Source organism: Prunus dulcis, chromosome 7, assembly GCF_902201215.1.
Source record: "Prunus dulcis chromosome 7, ALMONDv2, whole genome shotgun sequence".
In the NCBI taxonomy this organism is placed as follows: domain Eukaryota; kingdom Viridiplantae; phylum Streptophyta; class Magnoliopsida; order Rosales; family Rosaceae; genus Prunus; species Prunus dulcis.
The window spans coordinates 5160592-5169756 of record NC_047656.1 but is presented as its reverse complement, the minus strand read 5'-3'; positions in this window follow the sequence as shown (position 1 = coordinate 5169756).

The following is a 9165-nucleotide window of genomic DNA, read 5'->3' as shown; positions in this document are numbered from 1 at the left end:
GACCAAGAGGCTGCCATGGCCAAAATTCCAAACCCAGATGTTGTAGTCCAGCAGCTAGACCTCCCTTATGGCCCTCCACCAGGATTGGCTTGGCCATACCTGAAGAATCCTCTCATTGCACAGGTAGCTGGAGTGCAAAGGCATGGAGAGATCCGAGCTGAACAGAGGGGATGAGCCATTCCTGATCAAGAGCATGAGGGTCCAATTAGGCCAGAAGGCCCTAGACCAGTTCAGGTTCCTCAAAATAAGCCAAAACCTCCACCTATTCCACAACCTGTGGCCCTATGTGATCAGCCCCTGGCACTTCTGCCTGAGGCACCAGCTGTGTTGCCTTACAGACCCAGAAGGATGGATCCCAATCCATTCCCTCCACCACTAAGAGGCAGAGGGGGGATTAACCCCTTTGCCAAGAATGACAGGAACAGACCATGAGAAAATTGGAGAAACCATCTAGATTTTGAAGGAGAGGAAGAACACAAGGAGGAAGTTCTGCCCAGGCCATACAGAATGGAGCACGGGATTCAACACATCCAGCCAAAACAGGGATGAAATCTACACCCTGTCAATGCTTTAAATGACATGGGGGCACTACAGAGAATGATCAGGGAAATGATGGAGCTTGAAGCCAAAAGAGGAGAGAGGCCCACTTACAGAAAGCCATATCTAGCTTATATTGATCAAATACCTCTATCCCAGGGTTTCAAGGTGCCAAACTTCACCTTGTTCAACGAAGAAGATCCCCATGCTTCATCAGTGGAGCATATAAGCAGATTTTCTGTCTAGTGCATAGCCATAGAAAATAACCCTATGTTAAAGCTAAGACTTTTTGGAAATTCTCTCTCTGGACAAGCCTTCACCTAGTACACCAGTCTACGAGCTAACTCTGTTCAAACTTGGGAGCAAATGGAAAATGTTTTCCATGACTACTATTTCAAAATCCAGCCAGAAGTCACCATCAGTGATCTTGCTGCCCTCAAACAGAGTGAAGGTGAACCTGCTCAAGACTTCATAACCAGGTTCAGAAAGCTCAAAATGAAGTGCCGAATCCCTATGGAAGAGAGGCACTTCATCCAGATGGCTCAAGCCGCCTTTAAAATCTCTCTAAGGAAAAGATTTGATAGGATGCTGTTTGGAGATCTGCAAAACTGGCAGATAAAGCATCTAAGTATGAGGAGTTGCTTAAGGAAGAACAACAAAAGAGAAACTCTTCCAAGGGCACATACTATAAAACCCCTTCCTCTTCAATCCATCTGGTTAAGGTGGAATCAGAAGAAGACACAGAAGGCTAGGAGGAAAGAGAAATTGCAGTGCAGAAATGGCAAAATTGAAACATCCTATCAGCTGCAAGGCTCTTACAAAGCTACCAAAGGATCAGAAGCTGCCACCATCCACAGGAGGGTTTGTTCCAAACAAACCAACATAGAACAAGGTCTATTCCTTTGATCTAACCAAGGTTGATGTTTTGTTTGATGAGATGCTACTACAGAAGGCAATAGAGACACCCTACAGGTTGCCCAAGCCAAAGAACTTTTGGAATCATTCCACCAATAGTTGTGTTCTTTTCAGGGATGTCATATAGGAAGGAATAATAGCCTGAAGGCTAAAACTGGCGGAGAAACCTCCATCAGTTACAACAGATCTCTTTCCCCAGCCACAAGTCAACATGGTCAACTTAAATTGGCCAGAATAGAAGAGAAGCAGGACAACAACAGAAGCTAGCTCCAACAGAGGCAGAAGAGTCACGAGGGAGACTAATCAAAGGCCAAAGGCAACTATCTCTGCTGGGGTAGTATTGTGCAGCAGGTGCAAGTGTGAGAGTGAGTTAGAAGCGATTTTGGACAGGCAGAATCAGCCCACACCTAGCGTATTTGACAAGATTGGAACATTATACCAATAGAGTCCAGTTCCGGTCCCATCTAAAGACAAAGCCAGACAAAGGGACTATCTTAGGCTTTCTTAGCACAATAAGAGAATGGCAGAGCAACCAAAGAAAGAAATACCAATCAAGATGCCCGGGAATAAAAAGCCCTTGGCAACTATCATAGAAGGCAGATGGTATTCTATTGGAAAGAGTGGTAGAATGACTCTGGAGTAAACCAGAACTCAGAGAAGGAGAATTCAAAGGCAGTACTGTACCTCCCTCAGGAACAGGAATGACACGCAGGCATTACCAGGGACCAGTTCTGCCAGAGGAGGGAAGAGTCCAGAAATAGCTCCTTAGGCGAAACAAACAAACTGTCAGCCACAAAAGCTGATAAAGGCAAAATCTCCAGGCAGACCTTCTACCCATCCTGCCTCATCCCCAGTCAATTGGCTTGAACATTCACAAATATAAAGTGAATGCGAAACTATTCTAGTTAAGGACAAGAAGACTGGACTGAAGAGTATGAAGAGGAGCAGTTAGATTATGAGCCTTCTGCAGATGATCAGACTGGCTACTCGAAACAGGAGAACATGAAGACTGGATAGAAGAATATGAGAAAGAGCAGATGGAGTATGATGGAGAGCTAGATGAAGAAACTGAGGCTTTTGGTGCAGAATTAGAAAGCCTTTTGCAGGGTGATCTAGGTATCAACATGGTGTTCATCTTGCCAGAGAAATTCAAGGCAGCAGAAGGACAAGAAAACACTCTGGAAGGAGACTTGTTTTCTCAGGAAAGCTTTGAATGCAGGATACAGGGGTAGAGAAAGCACTAGAATAGCAAACACCTATTGCCAAGACAAGCTGAACTACCATGAAAATGGCTGCAAACCAGCTTTGTTTCTCCAAAATGACCAAGGAGATGGCGAATCACCTCAGACCTATGTTCATAACAGCAAATTTTGGGGGTGTTCTCATTCCTAAACTCATGATAGATGGAGGTGCAGTTATTAATCTTCTACCTCACAGATTGTTAAGCAAGATGGGCAGAACAGAGAAGGATTTAATCCCAACACGCTTAATTGTCACCAAATTTGCTGGGGGCATCACTGAAACTCACGGAATCCTAGATGTGGATGTCATAGTTGGAACCAAAGAGCTGAAGATTGCATTCTTTTTGGTAGACACCACTTCTACCACTTATAATGCACTGCTTGGCAGGGACTGGATTCACCAAAGCTTATGTGTTCCTTCCAATCTACATCAACAATTAGCCCTTTGGAATGAAGAAGGTTTCATAGAGATAGTAAAGGCCGATCCACGACCATTTCTGCCTTCTGCCATGTGTTTTGAGGCAAGGTATTATCATGATGACCTTGGACCTTTCACTTTCTTTGGAGTCAACCAGAACGGCTGCCCCCATGGTGTCACGGTCCAGAGACTCATTGAAGATGGTTTAGCCAGTTCTCTAGAAGACTGGAATAGACCTTTTGTTCTAAATCTCCAGAACTCTGATGTTTAGTCCCAATCAACAAGAAAAGGATCGAGCTGCAACAATCTGATCCATTACAAAAAGATTGTTGATATATTGGGAAGAAAAGAAGCTTTATATGCAGAATCCAGCCATCAATATGGCAGAATTCACTTATGAAAGCATGGAAGAACAAGAAGAAGAGAGTTTACAGGAGGAAGTACTAGATTTGCACCAGCTACACTAGATGATTCTTTACCAGAAGTCGAAGATCCATTACAGGAAATAAACTTAGGGACAGAAGAGGATCCAAGACCTAGTTTCATTAGCGCACTGTTAAAAGAACCACTCCGGAGTGAAATCATTGCACTTTTGCATGATTTTAGAGATTGTTTGAAATCATTGCACTTTTGCATGATTTTAGAGATTGTTTTGCTTGGCATTATCATGAGATGCCTGGACTAGACAGAAAATTGGTAGAGCACAAGCTGCCAATAAAAGAGGGCTACCTTCTAGTCAAACAGGCCAAAAGAAGGATGTTTATGGACACAGAAGTGAAGGTCAAGGAAGAAATAGAAAGATTGCTCAAAGCAGGATTCATCAAACCAGCCATTTATGCTGATTGGCTAGCCAATATTGTACCGGTCCTAAAAAGAAAAACAAGGGCAGTTAGAATCTATGTGGACTACAACAATCTAAATGAAGCATCTCCCAAGGATGAATATCCTATGCCAATGGCAGATATGCTAGTAGATGGAGCTGCTCATAACCAAATGCTATCTTTTATGGATAGCAATGTAGGTTACAATCAGATTATGGTGGCAGAAGAAGACATCCACAAGACAGCTTTCATGTGCCCAGGGCACATAGGTGTTTTTGAGTATAGTGTAATGCCTTTTTGCTTAAGAAATGCAGGAGCTACTTATCAAAGAGCAATGAATTCTGTTTTCCATGATATGATAGGGCATTCTCTGGAAGTGTATATAGATGACGTGGTGATTAAATCCCCAGAAGAAGGAGATCATGTATCAAATCTGAGAAAGGCATTCATAAGAATAGAAAACATAAATTGAAAATGGACCCCAAGAAATGTGTTTTTGGAGTTCAAGCAGGGTACTTCTTAGGTTTCTTGGTCCACCAGAGGGGGATAGAGATTGACAAAAACAAAGCAAAATCCATCATAGAAGCTCTACCACCTCGGAACAAGAAAAAACTGCAGAGTCTCCTAGGAAAAATAAACTTTCTAAGGAGATTCATATCCAATTCTGCAGTAAATATCCAGCCTTTTTCCTCCTTGTTAAGATTGAAACAGGAACAGATGTTCAAATGGGAAGAACAACACTAACAAGCTTTTGAGGAAATCAAGCATTACCTCTCAAATCCATCAGTTCTGTCCCCACCAAAGAGAGGAAGACCACTCAAACTCTATGTTTCTGCATCAAAAGTGTCCATTGGGAGTTGGTTGGTTCAAGATAACAAGGAAGGGAAGGAAAGGCAGTTTACTATCTGAGCAGGACCCTGACAAAAATAGAAAGGAAATATTCTGCAATTGAAAGGCTTTGTCTAGCCTTATACTTCACTGCTGTGAAACTCAGACACTATATGCTGCCTTTCACCATCTACATCATTGCTAAGACAGACATAATCAAATACATGCCAAGAAGGCCAATGTTGAGAGGCAGAATTGGAAAATGGACTCTAGCTTTGACAGAATTTGCTTTCAGATATGTTCCTCAGAAAGCTGTCAAAGAACAAGCTGTAGCAGATTTCCTAGCAGATCATCTGGGGGAAGAGATTGAAAACATGGACTCTTTGGACATAGCAAATGCAGATCTACTGACTAGAGCTCATACTTGCCAATCCTATCTATTCAGTTCACCTCACATCTTGGAAACTGTACTTTGATGGATCAAAGACTGATGTAGCTTCTGGGGCATGGATTGTTTTAGAAGAGCCACTGGGGATCAGGCATTGTTATTCTTTCCAGCTAGATTTCCAGTGCACCAACAACAGAGCTGAATATGAGGCTTTAATCATTGGCCTAGAAATGCTATTGGAATTAGCGATCCAATCCATGGAAATCCTGGGAGATTCCATGCTTGTACTACAATAGATTGCTGGAGAATAAAAGTGCCTAAGCCCTTCTTTAGCTGTCTATCAAGTGGTAGCCAGAAACTTGCTGACAAAATTCAAGGAAGCTACTTAGGAACATATCCCAAGAGAAGAAAACTTTGCGACCAATGAATTGGTTCAGGTAGCAACAGGTATACAAATGCCTAAAGACTGTGTGCAAAGGATCATCAAGGTAGGAAAGAAAAGTCTACCATCTGTTCTGACTAGACAAATGGAGATAGATGTCAATTCTTCCATAATCACTGAAGATGATTGGAGAAATCCTATCATAAATTATGTGCAGTACCAACCTTGCCTTCTGAGAAAAGAGTCAGAATCATGGCTTTAAACTACCTTATGTGGAATGGAGATTTGGTATGAAAAAGCAAGGATGAGGTGCTTCTAAGGTGCCTTGGAAAGAAAGAATACATGAAGGTCATGGGAGAAGCCCATGAAGGAATCTGTGGAGCTTACCAAGGAGGAAGAAAAAAGTGCTGGTTAATTAGGAGGTATGGCTACTTCTGGCCAACCATGATGAAAGATTGCATTGACTATTCGAAGGGATGTGAGGCTTGTCAAAGGCACAGCCTGATCCAGTAGGCTCCTTCAGTTCCCATGAATCCAGTGGTAAAACCATGGCCTTTCAGAGGATGGGCAATGGATCTCATTGGCAAGATCTATCCAACCAGTAGCAAGCAGCATTGTTTTATCATTGTGGCCACAGATTATTTCACCAAATAGGTGGAAGCCAAGCCTATTAAGTCCATACATCCCAAGAAATCATCACTTTCATAGAAGAGTAGTTTATACAAAGGTTTGGCATCCCAGAATCAATCACAACTGATAGAGGATCTTCTTTCATATCTGGAGAAATGCTAGATATGGCAGAAGCATTCAAATTTAAGGTACTCCAGTCCACTCCCTACTGTGCTCAAGCTAATGGACAGGCAGAATCATGTAACAAGGTGATCATCAACATTATCAGGAAAATGCTTGAGAAAAACCCAAAGCAATGGCATGAGAAGTTGTCAGAGACTTTGTGGGCATATAGAACTTCAAAAAGAGAGGCAACTGGCCTGACCCCTTATGCTCTAACCTATTGTCATGATGCAATTCTGCCCATGCAGATAGTAGTCCAGTCTCTCAGAGTTGCTCATCAACACAATCTGGTTGGAGAAGACTACTTCAAGCCATGCTGCTAGAACTTGAAGGATTGGATGCAAGCAGGATTGATACCCTCAACAAACTCTTAGCAGGAAAACAGGCTGTATCGAGAGCCTACAACAATAGAGTTAAAAACAAGAGTTTTAAAGAGGGAGAAATAGATGGAAAGTAGTTCTGGCCCTTGGAACACACATAGCTGGTTATGCAAAGTGGTCGCCTACATGGGAAGGTCCTTTCATAATTAAGCAAATCCTTGGAATAGGGGCATACAGATTGCAGTATCGAGATAGAGATGTTCATGCTGCACCAATTAATGGCAAATGGTTGAAGAAATTTTATCCAACCATGTGGGACTCACAGGCTGCACAAAGAGATCCTGGGATAGAGAAGGAACAATACTAAAACAGTTTGCTTAAAGTTCTGTTCATAATTTATTTTTCTTCTGATTTGTTAAAGTTTACTTTCTTTTTGTTTTTCTACTTCATTTTTATTTCATCAAGAGAAATTGAAAGTTCGACAATTGCAGCAAATAAATGAACTTTTATTGCACATGGGCTGCGTCATCCTTGAGTGGGCTCCACCAAAAAGTTTTCCTGTCCAGGCAATAGCTGGATTGGTATTTGGCCCCAAGTTTGGGTTTTCCTAAATTTTGGCCCCTTACTTTTCTTGGGTTGGGAGAAGAATAGGGCTATAATTTGGAATTCTTTACGTTTGGCCTCATGGGTTGGAGATGACTCTATGGCCTTGCGAGGAACAGTAGGAAACTTCTATTTTGCACCCAGTATTCAAGATATTCAGTTTAAAATAAGAATTTGTATTTTTTTGCCAATAGGGGTCTAGCCCAATAGAAAAGGAATTTGACTAGTGGTCTTGGGTTCGAACCCTATGACACATTGGCAGTGTGTGAGAGATAACCTCTAACACTAACATAAGCGATAAGTGACCTTCTTTGGACCTATTTTTACAGAACCAAGTTTAAAGCCGTATTGGGCCAAGCTTAGGCTTTAATATCGAATGAATATCGTACTGTGGCTCATATTAAAGAATTATTATTTATATGATACTTACCTAAATTAAAAGATATTCTCAAGGATTACTTGATGGTGAAGACAATCAATTAAGAAGATTGATTCTGATTGGAATGTACTTTCTCTATGTTAGGGCTACGTGCATATAAAACGAGATGATGCTTCAGGATCAAAGGAGACACAATTTTTTAACCACAAACTCTACACAAAAACCCTAGCTCTTTTAGTCAAAGACCTAGTTTCACTGTTTATTGCTCTGCCAAGCCTCCTTGGTATCGATTGTTAATTGATTTCTTCAGTTGAAGGCCATTCTTAGTGCCTTTTGATTTCTTCAGTTGAAGGCCATTCTTAGTGCCCTATATTTGATTGCCACTTATTCCTTAGCTTTGCTTTGAACCATAATCGATACAAGGTGGTGGCAATCCTTAGTTTTGATCGATCTGTTGATCTGCTCTCATTGTTTTTACTAGTTTATTTACTTTTATTGTAGTTTACTTTTTGTATTAGAGAAATATGAAGTCAATAATCTAGGTTTTAAATTCCAAAAACTCTGAATCAATAGGGTACTTGGTTGCACAAATTTTTTGAATTCCACCTCTCGATTGGCTTCTCGTAGGATCAAAGAACCTTTTTCTATGTCAATTATCATCCTTCCCTTAATGAGGAATGGGCGGCCTAAAATAATTGGGTGTCTTCTTCCATATCCAAAACTATGAAATAAGCTTGGAATATAAAGCAATCCACCTTCACTAGTACATCTTCAAGAATGTCATGAGGATCTATCCACCATTTGCAAAGAAATAGTAGTTTTCTTGGTTGTAACATCCCGACCCAAATTTAAGTATTCGTTTAATTAAATTAAATTAATAAATTATGAAATTATGATTTTGCCCCAGGGGATAGGGTTATTTTGGTCACCTTTTAATCCGGAATGATTTTGGGGAATTTAATAGCACCATGACATAGATTGCGTCGAGATGAGTCCGTAGACACGTAGTGGGCTCAAATCAGAGTTGTAACCAAAAAGTTATGATCTACGAAAGCCCAATGGCATAACCATATATTTTGAACATGGGTTTTTAAAACCTGGTTCTCTCTCTCTCTCTCTCTCTCTCTCTCTCTCTCTCTCTCTCTCTCTCTCTCACGAATCTGCCTCTTTCTTTCTCTCTCCTCTGAATTCCACAGCCACCACGACCAACTGGTTTCAAACTGAGATATATCCGTCATCCGTCCACCAAAACCAGTGCCACAACTTGCAAACTGTTCGTCTCTCTCTCATCTTTCCATATATACCAATATCTAAGCATGATTCCAAGCGGTTAAAACATTAAATCTATACAAACAGAGGCTCAAGAAACAGCTGTTTCAAAGCCGTGACTTTTGACTGGTTTTCCTACCAACTCCGGCCACTACTAGCTGCATTTTGGGTCCTAAACCACTCCCCTACCTCCCCTCTGTAATTTCCCTCGAAGACCAGACATGATTTCATCCCGAAATCATTGAATCCAAATCTAGAACTTTCTAGGTTTT